The 18,481-nt window shown below is 42.9% G+C and overlaps 1 protein-coding gene across 1 annotated transcript in view; it reads right to left on the minus strand.

Moving 5' to 3' along the window:
• The window catches only part of rtn4rl1b (reticulon 4 receptor-like 1b), a 189,666-nt gene that overhangs the window by 74,650 nt on the left and 96,535 nt on the right, over window positions 1-18,481 (minus strand). The gene's annotated exons all lie outside the window — the stretch shown is intronic.

Below are 18,481 nucleotides of genomic sequence, written 5' to 3' on the forward strand. Positions count from 1 at the left end.
GGGTTAGGTAATGGAGAGATTTTCTAATCACACTTCTATTCGTCTCACTGGTCAATAGGCTTGCTGGGTCAAGAGCTTTGTGCTTGCGACATTCAAAACCCAGCTTACATCGACTCACCTGGCATGCCTCTGAGTGTACATATCCATCTTGTGTCACTTTTGGGTAAAGCAGTTGTGTTACTGCATATACTTTCTTGTATATATAAACAAGTGTTAATTACTTTTTAAAATTGTTTTGTCAGTGGTATGACATGGTCTCAAAACGACAATATTGTTTATAGCATTTATTTCTAGGACAATATATTGTCTAACAAAAGTAGTTACCATGACAGGGCTAGTCGAGACAGGCTATTTCTATGGAATCCTTGAACACGTTTTAAAGACTATTACTCACAGCTAACGTTGGGGAAATGTTCAACTTTGCTGTTTCCTGCAGTTCACATCAACATCACATAAACCATGCAAACTGCAAGGACGGGAGCCAACATTTTGCTCATGGTACTCGAATAAACATATCCCAGCCTGGTAGTGTGCATGACTGGCTTCGGATGAGGTTATGTAAGGTCATTTTCTAGCTTTGATTCATCGCTGGAAAAGCCAGAGCTCACACAATTATTTATTGCCATTCAACACTAAGCCGGTCTGTTGCTTCACCTACACAGAATGAAATTAAGCGTTTCTTTAAATCAGCCAACAGTGACGAATGTGCAGTTTTCCACAGTTCTTACCAACACCTCTTCACAGCCAGAGGGCGATTTGTTGCTAAATAAAGATCAATACAGAACAAGAGATCCATGTAGATACAAGTACTCAGGGACATTTTCTAATTAGTTCTGCACATTCGTGTTTGAAACAGATGTGGCAGACAAGAAACAGACAAGAAAAGATTCAACTTCTATAGTCAAAGAGGAGATGGGGGGCAGAGGGCAAACAGAAAAATTAAATTACATTAAAGTTATAAGGGAAGAAAAACCTCTTGAAAACTGATTTTTTTTGTGGTAAGACATACTGTTATTTAAATAGCTCTTCAAGCAAAGAATTTTGAGGGCTAACTACAAAGAAGTGGCCTCCAGTAAGTCTGCTGCACCTAGATAAAGTACATGAAACTGTATACAGTAACCACTCTGTAGTTACTTTGATCAGAGCAAACAGAACATGTCCTTCAGTGCTATCACGCCGCACCTGCGTCTGCAGGCTGTTCTCATCTTGTGTAAATTCAAACAACCTTCTGATTGTATTTGTTTTTCTCTTTTAAAACACTTAGACTTGTTATCTTGTCTGATTCTATCTACAAAACAATGATAAAATACATAAAGAGTCTGTTCGGAGGCCTGGGCTTGTTTATGGTGTTTGCGCAGGCATCTAAGGCTGGTTCCTACACAAATGTTTCTCTACCCTGTTTCTGCTGATTCTGTCTGTTGACACATCCGTAAGTGCTTGGCTTTATCACTACTCCTCTGGGAAAGTCCAGCTAATGGAATTAATTGCATTTCACGTTCTGTTTGCATTTTCAATTGTTCCGTTTGTGTTCTTACACACGCTGCTAATCCCTTCCTTTGGTTGTCTTTATCAAGGTAAATCCCAATATGTAAATGGCCTGCCTAACGACATCACACAGCACAACAGGCTCTCTCTCCAGTCATCCACTTGCTCTTTGTTTCTCTGTGTGATTGTGACCTCTGCTGCAGCCACCCATGAAAACAAACATCCTACTGATAAAGGGGAATAAAGCACCAAAGGGTTTGCATCTAGAAATCTGTCTGCTGGTTTTCTTTATGTCAGCCTTTACTCAGCGCAGTCAGCCAGCACAAGTTGGCATATGGGCTCTTTGGGTGGGAAGTCTGACTGGAACAGTTGCTGGTTTGTCCCTGGCACTGATTGCGCCCAACATTTCTGCAGCAAGGGCACCTCAAAACCATGTACAGTATGTGTATGTGTGCTGATGTCCTCCAAGGTCTGGTAGTGGATCCTGCCAGAGTCTAAAATAAATTACACACACACATACACTGTCTCGTAGGCAGTATAGCTACAATTTCTTCTGAATATAAAACAATTTACACTCTTGTCCTTGGTGAAAATTCAAGGGACTATCTCTTATCTGTTGTCTTGTGTTTTCCATTAAAACCGGCCAGTGTGACATGGAGCTGGGGTCTACGCTAGAAGTGTATGCGGTATCTGTGTGTGTGTGTGTGTGTGTGTGTGTGTGTGTGTGTGCATGCCTGTGTGTGTGTGTTTGTGCACGCGCATTTGTGAGATATTAAAATAAAGAGTGGCTTGGTTAATCACCCTTTATCAAACACTCCAATCGGCTTCCTTGCAGCCCCCTTCACCGATCAGGCTGACACAGCCACAGATAACACTGCTCATCCAAACAGAATTAAACCTAAAAGGCCTCAGCTTTTGGAAGGATCCCTTAGGAGCTGCAGCTAAAAACCCTGGAACCAGACATCGTACGGGGACAGTCAAAACTGATTTAATACATGTCTGTGGAGCACCAGCAGAGAAAGTGCGCACGGAGCCAAAGCAATATTCAGCATTAAAACAACTGTTTTAGAGGTTATCCGATTACATGAGCAATAAAGTAGCCATATTGGAATCTGAATCCCAAAATGTCTATAATATTCTAAGCCCCCTGGTCCTCCTAGCCACATTGTAGTGTGAACAAAATGACTGCTGCATTCAGCTATTGTGCAAGTAAAAGCCTATTTGAAAGGGATAAAGAGCTTTCTTATGAAGTTCATGGGGGAGTCAAGTTCATTAGTGGTTTTGATAGAGTAGGAGGTGTGAATCAAACCTGAATCAGACAGAGACAGAGGGAGAGAGATGATAAAAACCGCTGAAGCTTTCACTTAGAGCTGAGCAAACCGCAGACAGCCTCCAATGGGGCAGGTCTTTGGCCTCGTTGTCAATAATGGGTCACACTCACACACACTTAGAAGCACATGTGCCAAACACACACACACACATACACACACACATATATAGGAGCAGTTAATGCTTTAATCACCATGTTTACATGCAATATATTCCTGTTGTCGCCCTTATCACAATTAAGACAATATTCCTTCTAAGCTGTTTACATGGCTAATGAAAATGAATATTCCAATAATATAACTGTTAACATACAGCCGTGCATACTCTGATTAAAATGCGCTGACGTGTCCTTTATCATGTCAAAATATGGACAAGCGGGACAGCTGGAGCTTATGCCATTTTTCAGAGTTTTCCACTGGTGCTTGACTTGATGATATCCAAGGTGTGTTTCTCATTACGACCACAAATGTGGGCTTTTCTTTTACGCATGCATCTCTTCTGTTGGCAAGTTGGTTTGTGTACAATATACAGAGCTAACAGGCAAAAGGCTGTGTGTCGCAAACTGCGGTAAAAACCCCATCTGAGATGCATATTCCAAATGCACAGTGTACATGCCCAAAGAACGCTCCTAAATCTCAGATAATATCAGCTTACCCCACACATCTTCATCGGAAAATGCTTCATTCAGAAAAAGGCCTAATTTGGGTAATCTAAACAGAATATGCTGTCTACATGACCTGTATAAATTCAGAATATTTTCATATTTGGAATAATAGGGGAATATTACTGTGCATGTAAACTCAGCCAATGATCACCAGTTTCCAATTATTCCAATAACCCCTTGCTTTTCTCCCTCAAACATCACCTGCTTTCTTCTTTCTCTACCTGTAATTACTCTGTGTGTCTGTCCATTAGTGTGATGGTGGCAGTTAGCAGTTGTGGAAAGTGTTGCAAACAGGCCACAGAGACAGCAAAGTGGGTGCTGACAGAACTGGGTCACATCAATACAAATAGAATACAGTTAGTTTTCACTGTAATTTAGACGAGATTGCTCTGATAAGGTTGTTGGGGTTCTTTTAAAATTCAGATAGGGCAGGACTTGTTTTTCTAGCCTGATTGCTTCCACATTATTTCCACACTTTTTGATTCCCACAGGATGTGTTAACTGAGAATATATGTGCAGTTGCCAACTACAGCTAATGGAGTGCCAAAAGTTGCCTCAGTTGGGGAAGCAATTTCACCATTCACTTGTAAAGTTTCATCATAAGGAGGACATGAAGCATTCAGTTGCCCCCGGAGTCAAGCAGGTGACATGAGTGCCTAAATGGCTCTTAACATATTTCCCCCCTAATCTGTAAAGCTGTAAATCTTAAATGTTTTACTGCTGAATGCACAGTATGAACCTAGACTGAGACAAGAGGGAGATGGTCGATTAATTCTGCACTGATTTATAAATGATTGCACTGGAATTGAGAGATTTATACTAGGGATGTAAATTGCAAGTTTTGTCACAACACAATATCATGTCGATGCTTTGGACAGTAGGGTTGGGTATTGTTCACCTTTGAATTGTACTTCTGCCAGTACCTTGAATTCAGTATCGGTACCTTTTCTTTTTTGGTAGCTCACACTTGCTGTAGGCTAATAACAAAAATGGAATGTTTGTGCAAGTTGCAGTCAACAAGCAATTGTGCTCTTTTCTAATTACACATAGAGCGTCTCTGTTTGTCTGCTTGCTTGTATGTGGATTTGTGTGTGTACGTGTATCTGCTTGTCTCTCGCTCTCTGTTTAGACACAACTGACAAATATGTGGAATACGTTTGTAATTTAAAAAACACAATCACAAACACCAGTCATACTAGGCTATTTCTACTGTCAAAAAAAGAAAAGAAAATTAGACTGAAACTATTGGCGTGCAGCAATGGTTTGCTCGCTGAGAAGCTGACAGAGTTTCAAGGCCAGCCTGCTGGCTTTGGGGCACTTTGCGGTGCTTCCACCTCCTCTCTGAATCTGGCAGCTGTGTGGAGCTTTGTGGTCTCCACTGCAAAGTGCCCTGAAGTCGGGAAGCCGGCCACAGTGTTCCACGGGCAGCTTCCTGGTGCTTTCACTTCCGTCTGAACTCGACATTCTCACCCAGGTGCACTCTTGGGTGCTGAAATTTGGTACTGATTGATAAAACATGAATAGATACTCGGCAGTACCAATGTAATTCAATCAGTACCCTTAAAAGTACAGAGTTCGGTACCTAAACCTATTGAACAGCAATGTGGTATTTGTTGATATCACAAAGTCTGCCACAGTACAATTATACATCAGGGGCCTGTGATCGAGAGACGATATCAGTAAATTTCCTCATTGTCTTTTTCTTACCTGCTTGCCACTGCCTGGTGCTATGCAGTTACAGTAGCACTGTTTGAAAGTTTAGGAAGATGGTGTACATGGATGGAAATGGTGACACAGACATAGCATAGCATATAAAGGTGTACTTTAAAAATAGCAATATGTATCAGTGTTTAAATTGATACTGTTGAATTATCGATCAATGAATCGATAAATCAATCCAGACTGATGTTCTCTTACACTCCTAATTCAAACCATCAGCTAGCGTATCAGCAGACAGCAAACAGCGTGACAGCTTTGCTGTTTTCTTCTCTTCAGTAGTCTCTCAAAGATGATGAATGAAACGGTTTTAATGATAGATATAAACAAGCTGTCCTGAAAATGAAGGCTCGTGGAAACTTAGCAGTAAAATTACCCTTCAACATGTACGATTTTACTCACGAGCAGTGGGAAATAGGGCTTCCAAGCAGGCCCATTAAGTCCAATAAAATAAACAACACTGGAAGCCACTTGATGAAACAGTGACAGTTGTATTTACTGACAGGCACCATAAATCAGTTAAGCACAAAACAGAATACAAAAGGCAACTATGACATCGAGCTGAAGCATCATCTTATCTTATTATACAATGACGAAAACTCTGTGTGTGTGTGTGTGTGTGTGTGTGTGTGGGTGTGTCTGTTCCATGTTTTTCTCCTCCAGACTTGGTCAATCCATGTGAAATTTGGCACAGTGGTAGAGGGTCATGGGAGGATGCGAATGAAGCAATATTACATCAATTGGCCAAAGGGGGGCGCTATAGCAACCGACTGAAATTGCAAACTTCGAATGGGCATATCTCATGACCCGTATGTCGTAGAGACATGAAACTTTGCACAGAGATGCCTCTCCTCATGAGGAACAAATTTGCCTAAAGAACCCATAACTTCCGGTTATATAGATTTTCCGCCATTTTGAATTTTTTGAAAAACACTTAAAATCAGTCTCTTCCTCGGAAGTTTGACCAATCTGCATGAAATGCAGCAAAGAACAAAGGCCAGATTCCAACCCCAACCGCTGCAACAAGGGCTAGCCGCACCTTGACCACGTGAACTACCAGTGCGCCCCACTTTTAAGTCAATACAACACATAAACACACATTAACTATCTGCCTTTCAACGTGCTATCTCAACTACTAATGTACAGTTTTAGCCCACTAACTATCCCACTACTGGCAATGGTCCTACTGTACTTTCAATAAAGCAATCGTATCAAATTCACAAAAACTCTGTATGAATACATTGCTCTTCTTAATGGGTTCAATTGACTATTTAATCTGCAATTTCCTATGACCTGTATCCCAAACACACACCATGTGAAACTGTACATGGGCAACTGTGCACTCAATGGGTATGGACTAGTAATGTTTTTGGTTGTGGACACTTTGCATTATCCTGGACATTCTGCCAGGTGACCTAATGTCTTCTATTTCTAAGTCACAAGTGCAATTTATGTGTTCCGTCAAGCACCTTCCAGTCTCCTCTTGTATTTTATTTAGCATGAGGCTGCAGTCTTGCAGGGCTCTGTTGAAGTGTTTCCTTACTCGGTGGTTCACAATTAGTGTGCATGGCAGCGGCAGGAAATTAAAAAATATAAAATACTTCCAAGATATGCTGCTCTGGTAAGTCAAGTAGAACGGCAGTGCCGAACGACCTCAACGCTGACATTCAATCAGCACTGAGGGGGCGTTTGGGTGAGAATAAGCTGCCTGACTGACAGTGCTAAAAGGGGTCAGGAAGTCCAAGACTATTGATCAATAAATGTGAGCAAGTATACACATGATACATGCCCGACATCCACACAAACACACTGTCTCCCTCTCTCTGCAGGAAATATACCTCCATTTAGACTTTTTCTTTTTTTCAGCAGAAATCACTAGACCCTTCACCATCTCCACTCCCTCCCACACTCATTCCATGAAAGAGTGCAAAATAATAATGGGTAGACACTCGGCCCTTTGAGCACAATCTACACATCTCCTTATTGTGTATTTATTACATCAGACCTATGGTTGGGTGTGTTATCTCCCTGAAGCTGCTACAAAGCATTTAGCCATCCTCCTCTCTACATTATTAAATGTTTCTGTCATTATTTCTGATGCCTTCTCTCAGGCATTCCTCTGAAAATAGAACTCCCTTGTACAGAGGCTGCCAGGCGAGAAAAGACAGACAGAGGAGAGGGTGGTGGTGCTGGTAATGCCTGAAAAGAGATGGGTAAGAACGTGTAGTGGAGAGGGGGGAATCTGATCAAATGAGCCAATCCCCATGTTTGGTGCTAATGATGAGCCTAGAGGAGAAGCCTCTATCTGCTCACCAGATGTGTATAAGATGGTAGCTGGGGTGATAAAGAGATGAAGAGAGCACGGGTCATTATGGGTAACTGCTTCTACTAAAACTTTAAAGTGATGCACAGAAAAGGCTTTACATTACTGTGAACAATTTCCAAAGAACACCATAAGTTTCTTGACTGATTTTCTTTTTACCTTCCAGGCAGCAATTCAGTTTATTTCAGTGTGCTATTAAAATCTGCCTGCAGACTCAAGACATGAGATCTATCGCATCTTCATCTTGAGATCCATCACAGCGAACAGCTCGACTTCTTTATTTATTTTATTTTCGTTAAAGCTGTGGCGGGGAACCATTTTCAACACTGGCGCCAGTGGTGCATTTTACAAAACTTACATTCAGTCATCTGACGAAAAGAATTGATGAGTGCTGTTTTCAGACAATCTAATCTAGAAGACAAACAGCAAGCAAATACTGACATTTTGAAAAGAATGCTGTGAAGTTGGTCATTTCTCACACCAGAAAGGATTGCTGTTCTGTTAAGCTGCAAATGCTGACATTTTAGGTGTCAGAGAACTGAGTTTTCCTTCCTGCTTTTAACTTCAGGAACATGCAGATGTGACTTTGGAAACTATCCTCCTAACAAATACATCAGCACCACTCATTTCAGTAAACACACAGAAACTTAATTTATAAGTTCAAATGTCAAAGCCCTGTAGTGGTCATATTAAATATGACTATGTCTTTCGGGAGCAAAGGAGGAGGTGACATTGTTGTAGAGCCAGAAAATCAGCAGAAAGAGGAAGTTGGTCAACAAAAGGTTGGACTGACATTGGAGGCTGTTGGTTTCTTTCAGCTACAGCTTTTTTCTCATATGTCTGATGAATCCAGTCCAGACACTGTTTCCCTTTCACACATGTAGCACACACACAGGACATTGTCAATGTCAGCCGCATTCTCACTTACTGGAAATACTCTGCTTTGTTTAGGCGAGGGGTGGTGCCTGGATAGAGCATGCAGGAGGCAGGACATGACACATATTACACTATCGCCCTTTTTAAATAGCAATTGTGCAAATTTGCAGGAAAGCCCAATCAGTCTTCTTTCAGCATTGGCAGTATAAAAACAAAATCGGGCCTACTTTTGTTTATACAGAATGCGCCTTTTTGGGGCAATGGGGGGCGTAAGCAAATATCAGCGTGTGACGTAAACAGTGACGTGGGAGGGAAGCCGTGGCTGGTCAGTCCTTCGGTGATTCTCTCATAAGTTGGCCCGTCCTTCACCGTCCCCTGTCATTTGACGGTTAATGGCCTCTTCGTTTGCGAGGACGAGGAGGTCGCACAATTCCTTGTCTCCCCAGTTGCTCATCTTTACTGTAGTGTCTGTCAGGTTTGCGTTTCCCTCTTGCTACTAGCTGCTCATTCCTGCTATCAGCTGTTTCCTGTTTATCCACCGCCAGTGGGTCACACGTGCAGCGTCATCAACAGCTCCTCCCACAAGTCATCAACAGCCCCTCCCGTTGGCCGCCTCGGAGTTTTTAAACCAAAAAGGTTCCGCCAATATGTCTACCCTACAAGGCGGGAACTGCCCATTGGTCCGACATCCCACTGTTCCGACCATATTAAACCCATTCGAAGTCCCGTTGTTCCGAAATCATCATGATGCCCTGTGGTTAAGGTCTGGTTAGGTTTAGGCACAAAAACCACTTGGTTAGGGTCAGGAAAAGATCATGGTGTGGGTTAAAATGAAAAAGAAAGTGACAAACACATAAGCCGTGAGCCTGCTTCGCCTCAAACCTTTCTCAGCTGACCCAGAGCCGGTCACGGCGCACCATCAAGGCAGAAATATGCCCGCCGGGAGCCGTTCAGCACCGCGGACCGTCGGACTAATGGGATGTCGGACCAATGGGCTGTCGGACCAATGACATGGACCCAATCCGGCTCTGTGTGTCTAAACACTTGCAACTTGCCGGCAAAAGGGCCCAACATTTGCCGAAAATCTGGCAGTGTAAAAGGGGCTTATGGCTACATAAGGATTCTTATTTGCTCATAAACAACAGCGTCACTTGCCATTCCTTGAATTTGTCTGACGATTTCGGCTTCAGCCCTTACGGACTGAAGTTCCTGAATCTCATCATCTCTCCAGTTAGACATTTTCGATCACATCTTCACGTAAATGACCACTGTTCTTCACCCTCAGGTGTTTGTTTTCTTCTGGTTTTGCGCAAGTAGCATAATAGAAACATCATGAGAATGAACACCAGTTCACTTGCTGTGAACTCTCCAGACAATTTCCTGCTCTTCTCACACTTGGATGTTACAGGGATCCAACTGATTTGGACATTTGCGTTCTGACATACAGCTCCTCTGTGCAATGGTAAGATAATTTCCTGTTGCGCTGTTTAACCCCAGCCACCTCTTCCTATTTCCTCTATGAAAGTCAATGCTCCATTTAAAACCAATGGTACACCTACAAATAACATTGTCCTGCAGATAGAGAGGGCAGATCAGAAAATGATTGTATATGTCTTTCTAGCAATTACTGTACCAACACCATATTTTGTCATTTAATTAGGAGTACTTGTTGTGATGTTTTTATTTACTGCAATGCAAGACCTAATAAGCTACATGTAGTGGCTTGCCTGGATGGTGGGAAGTCTGAAACACAGGCTTCAGAAAATGGTAAGCAGCAATGCAAAATACATGTTCAATTTAATTTAAATAGGCCAAAGCACAGAAAAAGTATCATTTCCAGCGGGGACCAACAAGAACCTTTTCTACATTTAATAAGGACTGCCTGCAAATCACTAACTTTCTATGGGCCCAATTACCGTCTATTTATTGAACAAGGCATCCCTGATTGATGTATGTTCACAGTGGGCAATCCATGATTCATAACCATTCTTTCTTTGAATATCATCATGTGTACTCCACATATACGTTAATGAGTCATGGCCATAATTAGGTCAATGAATAATTCATATTGTTGGTACTCAAAAATGTATGTGTGCACGCAATACATGCATCAAGCACACAAGATGGAGTGCGTCCTCATGCACTATTTGCCTTACAATACAGCGATGAAAGGATGTAATGAGTGCTGATTGTCAGGGCTGTAGCCTGGTTTCCTTCTAAATGGGGCCAGTTAGAGCTAGCCAGCAATTTCTGGTTGACTTTAGGAGAGGAAAAACTGACTCATTTTATTTATTTCAACAGTCTTCTGTTTTAGTTTTCAAACATGAGTTAACTTCCAGCCTTAAAAAATAGCTACACCAGTCTATGGCTCCACTAGATGTGGTGGTCTCACTTTTAATCTCATTTCTATAATCTAACTACTAATCTTAACCCTTGAGCAGCTGATCTAATTCCACTCAAATCCATAATCTCTGGCTGTGCTCTGTGCTGTAGGGGCATAAGATTCACATGTTAGCGACATGGTGGAGCTCCCTTGAGCCAACCGTCTGGGGAGTCAGAGCACTGAATGCTTCCTGGTCCCAGCCTTACCTCCAGCTGTTTATATTACTGATGGATATCATTCTACTCTTCACTCATTTTACTTTCTCCTCCTTCCCGGGAGATACTCGACTGTCAATTCTTGAGGAGGCCCGTGGAGTGATTCAATAGGATAGGACTTCTCTAACAATAATCTACATGCTGTCTCCAGAGACCTGCTCATAAACAGGAATGCACATGTGCACGTGCAAGCACACACATGCGCAAACACTCCACCTCTACCCCGTTAAAGCTCAGGGACCGGCACCATTTCTCCCTCATCTCTTCCCCACTCTGCCCTTTGCTCCTCTCATTTTCCACCTGTCTCTGATCCTCTGCCTCTTTTACATTTCAATCCACCGCCTGTTCCTCCTCGTCCTGACAGGGGAGTGAGCAGAGAGAGAGAGCGGGAAAGAGGGAGTTGTCCCCTTTGGGTAGCTAAGCGATTACCGTTTGAAAGATCCAATCCCTTGCATCATACCTCTCACAACCTCCTCTGCTCTCACATTACTCTGTGGGAACCCGTTTCTGCCTCCTCTGCACGTCTGGCGCCTCCAATCCTCTTTTCTTCATCTCTCCTCATTTCGCCGTTTATTCTTACTTCATTTATGACTCCCCTTGTTGTTTCTAATCCCACCCACAAGTAAGCCATTTAATTCATGCTCATGAGTTTCCATGTTTGCGCTGTCATTATTCCTTGTGTATTTACACACTACACTGAAATACACTGCAAACTGTAATCAGGTATTTAAAACTGGAGTGTGGTGGAAAACAACGAGATTTACAGTCCTTTTTGAGAACGAATTGTGTTGTATTTTTTTGAAGTGTTTGTATCTCTACGTGCACATGCAAACTTGCATTTTCTGCCTCTGTGTGTGTGTTTGTAAGAGTATATTTGAGTGTGTGTGTTAGCATATGCTGTGAGCTGCTTCAGGAGCCATTTCTGCCTGCTTTATCTGGCTGAGTGGAGTGCTGGCTGCTCCAGCAGTAGAGCCAGAGCCCACTGCCCACTGCTTAAGTGGAAGAGGACTAATCCCTCTTCTCAAAGCCCACTCTAGTAAACACCACTTCTCCAAAGCCACCCATGCACACCCAGCCTGTCCAGTCTAGCCACGGTCCCCAATACTCTGTGTGGGTTATGTGCAGCCTGGGGTTCCTCCGTGAATTGGGGAAATTATTGAGGGCGCTTGATCTCATATCAAATAATTACCAGTACCACGTTTCATTAAGAGCTGAGGGGAAGGAGCTTTTTCTGCACATGCCAGCACTCAACACTTACTTGTGCCTTGAATCCTTCAGGAAGGCAGAGCATGTGCACTTTCCTGCATCATTGTACCAATCTGCCACATCCATTACCCTTCATCTGCATGATAAAGGGAGGAGATATTGTTATGGAAAATGTAGCATCTGGAGTTGGAACCTCTGAAATTTCAACCCATCTCACAACTGGAAAGGGGAACAATACTGCCAGTGAAATGTTCTCAAATGGGTTTTCATTTAAACCCAGGGGCGTTCATTTCCCAGATTTTTTTTTTTCAATTGTGAAAATGATCTCCTAGCTGCGTGCCTTCAGGATACGATTTATTGTAATGGAAAAAGATTACATCTTGAATTAAAAAGTGCTCAGCACTGACCAATACACCAGACAGGAGTCAGCTCCAAGAGGAGAGAGCGAGAGAGCCAGTTTTCTTTTGGTTTATGGTTTTGTTTTGCTACTTTTCGTTGCGCTTTGTTGTGCACTGCAGAGACAGTTAGATAAGAACAGCAGTTTATTAGAGCTTTCTTGCCCCAGCAGTGCGACTGAAGGCCGTTATCTGCTTACCTTGCTGCTATGAAACAAGGTATTTAACAGGAGAAGGTCAGATGCAAAATGGAGATCTGCCATATGGCGTGACGAGTCTTTGATGAGGAAATTCATCAAAATCACTGCCGTATCTGGCAGCCTTCTGATTTTTCACCGTAACACTTCCTTTAGCCGTTTTGGGTACATTTTAAAGGTGGGTGGGTGGTTGGAGGGACACGGTGGCAGATTGAAATTCATTAAAGTGAGCTTTGCATACACGCTGCACTTTGCTCTGCATGGATGGTTGGCTCTCTACTCAATCAAGTGGTAAAAATTGACCCACATCATTCATTCCTCTGTGAGTCAGGAACAGTGTGTAATGTGGCATGCTTTTTGCATTATTTCAGGGTGGCCTTGCTTTTGATGGATTTTCAGTTGTAGAGCAATTACATTGTCATCAGAAAGCGTGAAAATGTGCCCCTCTGTGGTACTTTTGGACTTTATCTGGACCTGTACACAGTAATTTCACATACTATGTCGTGCAAAAAGAGGTGTCAAATAAGGACATTAAAGGAACAGTGGCATCTAGCAGCAAGGATTGCAGATTGCACCCTGCTACTGTAAAACTTCTCCAATGTACCAAGCATGAGCTCCCTCTTAGGATTCTTTCAGTGTTAACTGTATACAAGATTTATACCAGGAGCCAAATTATACGCAGAGGTCTCTTCCTCTTCTAATCAAACAGAGCAGGTGATTAAAACAGTTTCACATTTCAAATCATTGTTTCCCCACACATGGTTTGGGGTGTCACACCTGCTAAGGTGTGCTCACCCTTTCATCCTTTTTTTCTAATAACTTAAGATCCAGACAGATAGACTTAGGGTAGTAGCTCAGAGTTGAGCCGCTGCTCCTTTGTGTTCAAAGGGGTCAGTTGAGGTGGTTTGGGCATCTGATCAGGATGCCTCCTGGGCACTTCATGTTGGAGGTGTTCCAGGGGCACACCCTGGGGCAGACTCAGAACATGCTGGAGGGGTTACATATCTTGTCTGGCCTGGGAACGCCTTGGGGTGCCCCAGGAAGAGCTGGAAAGCGTTGCTAGGGAGAGGGACGTCTGGAACACTTTGCTAAGCCTGTTGCCCCCGCAACCCAGCTTCCGATAGGCAATTGAAAAAGAATGGATGGATGAACTGATAGATTAAGATCTAGACATTTGGGAGGTTTTTCACCATAAACTGGATTATCTGCACAGTCTTCTTCCTCTTCCTCTTTAAAATAGACCAGTTGATTAAAACTGGTAAAAACACAGTTTCATATTTTAAAAATCTGTGTTTTTCCATAACTGCCCATCGCAGAGGGGCTGCTAACTTTGGTGGCTGACAGGAAAACACTAATGGCCCTATCTAGAGCCACTGCTTGGTTTGTCTGTTCTGGGCTACTATAGAAAAATGGTGGTGCAACATGATGGTAGACTCCATGGACGAGGACCTCCCCCCTATATCAATATAAATGGCTCACCCTGAGGTAATGAAAACAAACTGACTCTTATTTTCAGGTGAACATTCACTAAGAAAAAACATACTTATTATATTCTATTCCATTTCTGCCAATAAATCCCCCTAAATCCTACTAAGTGGACCTTTAAATAAGTTCTTCATAGTACTAAATTATGGAAGGTCATGCACGCTGATTCCATTACCTGTTAAAATAGCGCGTAAACAAATGCACTACAAATCAAAAGTCAATAGGCCCGTTTCCACCGCAGGAACTTCGGGGTAATTTTACGGGGCCAGGGCCGTTGGTGCGTGTCTCCACCGCAGGAACCACCCCCGAAGGACAGAGTTACGGAACTTTTACGGGGGCTATACAAGTCCCTGCCTTGGAGTAGGTACTCAGAACAGCCCCGAGAGACTCCTGGCTGGGGCTTGGGTTTTACTTGGTGCTGATTGGATATACTCAAGGAGGGATGTGATGTCAACAGAAAGCAACAAAATAGCCGGCATTTTTAAAACTCAGCAGACGAGGGTTAGCTCGTTCATATAGCTTCCGCTGCCATGTAAAAAAACTCACTAAATGGCCCGTGAAAAAAATATTTGTTCCAGCGGATATCTTAGTTACAACATGATTGAGCTAGCAAAGCAGTTTTGTGTTGATATGTGTGGTATTTATTCAGTTTTGGGAAATCACGATGTCTAGAAAGCATCAGTGGCTGCCGCTGACAGGGACAGCTAACAGCAGCAGCAAAGCTAACATCAGGACGTCATCTGTTAAAAGCCTCCCGTTGTCGGATACGACATGAAACTACTCCAGTTAGCTTAATCATGTTGTAACTAAGACATCTGCTGGAAAAAATATTTTTTTCACGGGCCATTTAGTGAGTTATTACAGACACCGCTATCGGCTAACAGCTAACGGCGTCCCTACGTGGTCGCGCAACGATTACGTCACATCTAGAGCCCGTAACTTTACAGGAACCCTCCTTGTACTCCGCTCTCTCAGTGGAGACACGGCGGTTGAGAGGGCCGAACGAGAGGACGTTCCTGTAGTAGTTCCTGCCCCCCAAATAGTACCAGGAACTTCTTCAGTGGAAACGGGCCTAATTAAAATGCATATGTGGCAAACAAATGGCCCATTCAGCCTTACTTATTCCCTGTTTCCACAATTAAGCTAAGAGTTCAATAATGAGTTTTATTAAATGTATTTATTCCAGCTGACTGACACCTCACAGAGCTTCTCCCATGACCTTCTGTGGTTGAATTAGGGTTAATCAAAGTTCAAGTCTGTCTAAATCCCTAAAGAGGACACTGGGGAAAGTGTGGATCGAAGTTAGAATAATCGTTATGACACACAGGCTGACAAGGTAGGGCATCACATTCCACAGCAGCTTGAGTGGACTAGGAGGAAAAATTAGAAGATTGAATGATATCAGTGCTGTAACTGTTGAGTCAGGACACAACGGGTCCAGTCAGGATGTGTCTGGAGGTTCCATTAGCAGTTCCCTGCACCTGCGAGACCGTTCCACGCTCTGGCTCCTCATCAATCTTTCAGGACTTTGTCTGTGATGGCAAGGTGGCTCTGGAGCTGGGTCACTGCCAGATGTAGCACAGCCAGATTCTGAGCTGGCGCAAACAAGCGCAGACAGGCTGCAGCGGCCGGCTGAGCTTGACTGGACCGCTCCGGTCTGCTAGATGGGCACACCGGAGGAGCTTAGCCTGTTTGTCTGTCTGCACAGCAACAAAACAGTCCAGCTCAGCACAGTCAGCGCCAATATTTTGGCCACAGTCAATGCATGCATGTGTGTCTGATGCTTCAGTAACAACAGGGAGCTGAGAAGACTCGAAGAACACCAGGCATGCTGGGTAAAGTGTGCTTCTCTCTGCCAGTGAAAGCACATAGCACTTTGATCCTTTTTTACTCATCTTACCCCAATACACACAAACACTAAGGCTATCTCTAACTGTCTGTCAGCTGTCAAAGAATACACTTTGACGGAGCGTTGTCTGTTTTTTTTATTTCCTCAAAGCCGGTCACCCCACAAAAGCAGCAATGTTATTTTCTGTCACAAATCTGTTATAGGTGTAACCCTCCAATGTTACTGTCAGGAAAAACTAATGAGCATCGATTCTCATTCGTCACTTTTCACTTCACACAGACACGTCCCTGCTCATGCACACACATAGAATCTTCAGCCCCACCAGCCGAGGACATACTCTGCTACACAGCAGGAGCAGACACTCTGTTTGCAGCTGATTCTGTTTGTTTCTCCTGTTTGATGGAGTTGAGTGTCCCCAGGGCACAGTCAGAATATTGTGGGCAGCCACAGAGCATAAACGATCTGAGGCTTGCTTTTTAGGTTGTGTTCACCATCAAAAAAAAAAGCTTGCGTTTCATGGAGAGGTTTTTTTAAGCAAGGCACAGCTCTGCTTGTATGTAGATTTTTTGCAATAACACATCAGTATTTAACTGGAAATGTTTTGTTCTGGAAACCATTATGATGCACTGTGTATCCTGATGATAACATTCTCTGTGTTGATATGTTGATTTTTGCAAAGTTAAATGGGAAATGCATCCTAGAGTGCTATTAAGGCTTTGCATTTCAAAGTGGCTTCAATTAACCTTTTTAGTGATTGCACTGGAGGACACATCGGAATCCATTGTTAATCCAATAATTATTGTCTAGCAGATGTACTTGACTTCACCCCGTCAGGCAGCTAATTCACTTCATGTATTTTTTTTTTTTAACTGGAGTCAATAGTTCTTCCAATTAGAATTGGATTTGCTGTTTATAGAGGAAATGTTTATCAGATTGGTCTCAACCCTCTCAACAAGCTACCAATGCAGGTCTATGTAATTTCACTGTAAGATCACACAATGTTAAATACCTCAAACAAAACACTATATGTCGATTTAAACCTGACTGGTAGTCCATACTTACTGTATTACAATCAGTTGAAATAATTAATTATAAATATTATGCTAAATGTATGTGACTAAAAAGTATATTAGCTTTACTTCCTCATTGTGTCAGGTCTCACAGGCCCCGATGCTGTATGACTAAAATAAAATCGTTTAACAGGATTTCCTGGAGCTTGACCAGGGTTAAAAATGAGTCAGTGAATCAATATATCTTTGCTTTAAAGAAATACAAAAAACACTTTTTCTCACGTGCCTCCTCGGAAAACAGTGAACATACGGATTTATTGACTGACTGGGGGCCACGATTGACAACAACAAAACTATATGAAGTATAATCCATGTAGTCTCATGTATCCAGTTGTATGCTCAGTATTTCCTAAATACATGCATTTTGCCAAAAATGTACTGTAATATTACGGCCTATTTCCACCAGATGCGTGTTGGTTGCGTCTCCGCTCCGGCACGGCAGCGGAGCCGATAGGATTCAATTCTAGTCAATGTGTGTGTTTCCACTGACTGCGGCTGTGCTGCGTTCTGGCTCCGTCTCAGCTCCGGCACTCCGGAGCCCTCCGCAACAGATACGCAGGACTTCTATTTTTGCCGGACGCTGGAGCACAACGCAGCAATTCAGCACAGAGCAGTTCGTGTGGGGCAGGAAATTGTGCACAAAAACACAATAAAACATCCGGTTAATTTTCAAAATAAAATACGCAGTGTTCACGGCGGATCATATTTCCCCGCACTACACCTTGAAAACTACATAATGGGCAGAGGCAGGCCTGAAGTCAACAGGTCAGAGGTTTACAGACGTCATTTCACCCCGTTAACACCATGGACGAGGAGATATTAATCATGGCAGTGCACCGAGATGTTTTCTGGCGGAGCTGCACCGCTCCGCACAGCAAACGCAGCCGGTGGGTATTGACGGACGGCGGAGCACGCAGTGGAAATCCGGCATTAGAGACTGAATAGAGCATAGATAGGTTTCACTTTCAGTTTAGTTTTTAAACAGTAAGGTTTTTTTAGTGACAATGCATGTATTTGGGAAGTACTGAGCATACAACTGGATAAATGAGACTTGGATTATACTGCATGACTTGTGTAAGAGTTTGTGATCAGATGTTCTGTTATGGTTTTGCTGTTGTTAAATGTGGTCCCTAATCAATCAGCGAATCAATATGTTCTCCCCTTTTCATGGAGGCATGTGAGAAAAGAGTTTTCTTCACAAGGTCAAGGTAACACGTTCTGACAAATTCATATAAAAAAGATAATTTTGTGGCTTAAGTATTTCTTCAAGACAAAGCTATGATTGCTT

The sequence above is a fragment of the Epinephelus lanceolatus genome, chromosome 4, assembly GCF_041903045.1.
Source record: "Epinephelus lanceolatus isolate andai-2023 chromosome 4, ASM4190304v1, whole genome shotgun sequence".
Classification (NCBI taxonomy): domain Eukaryota; kingdom Metazoa; phylum Chordata; class Actinopteri; order Perciformes; family Serranidae; genus Epinephelus; species Epinephelus lanceolatus.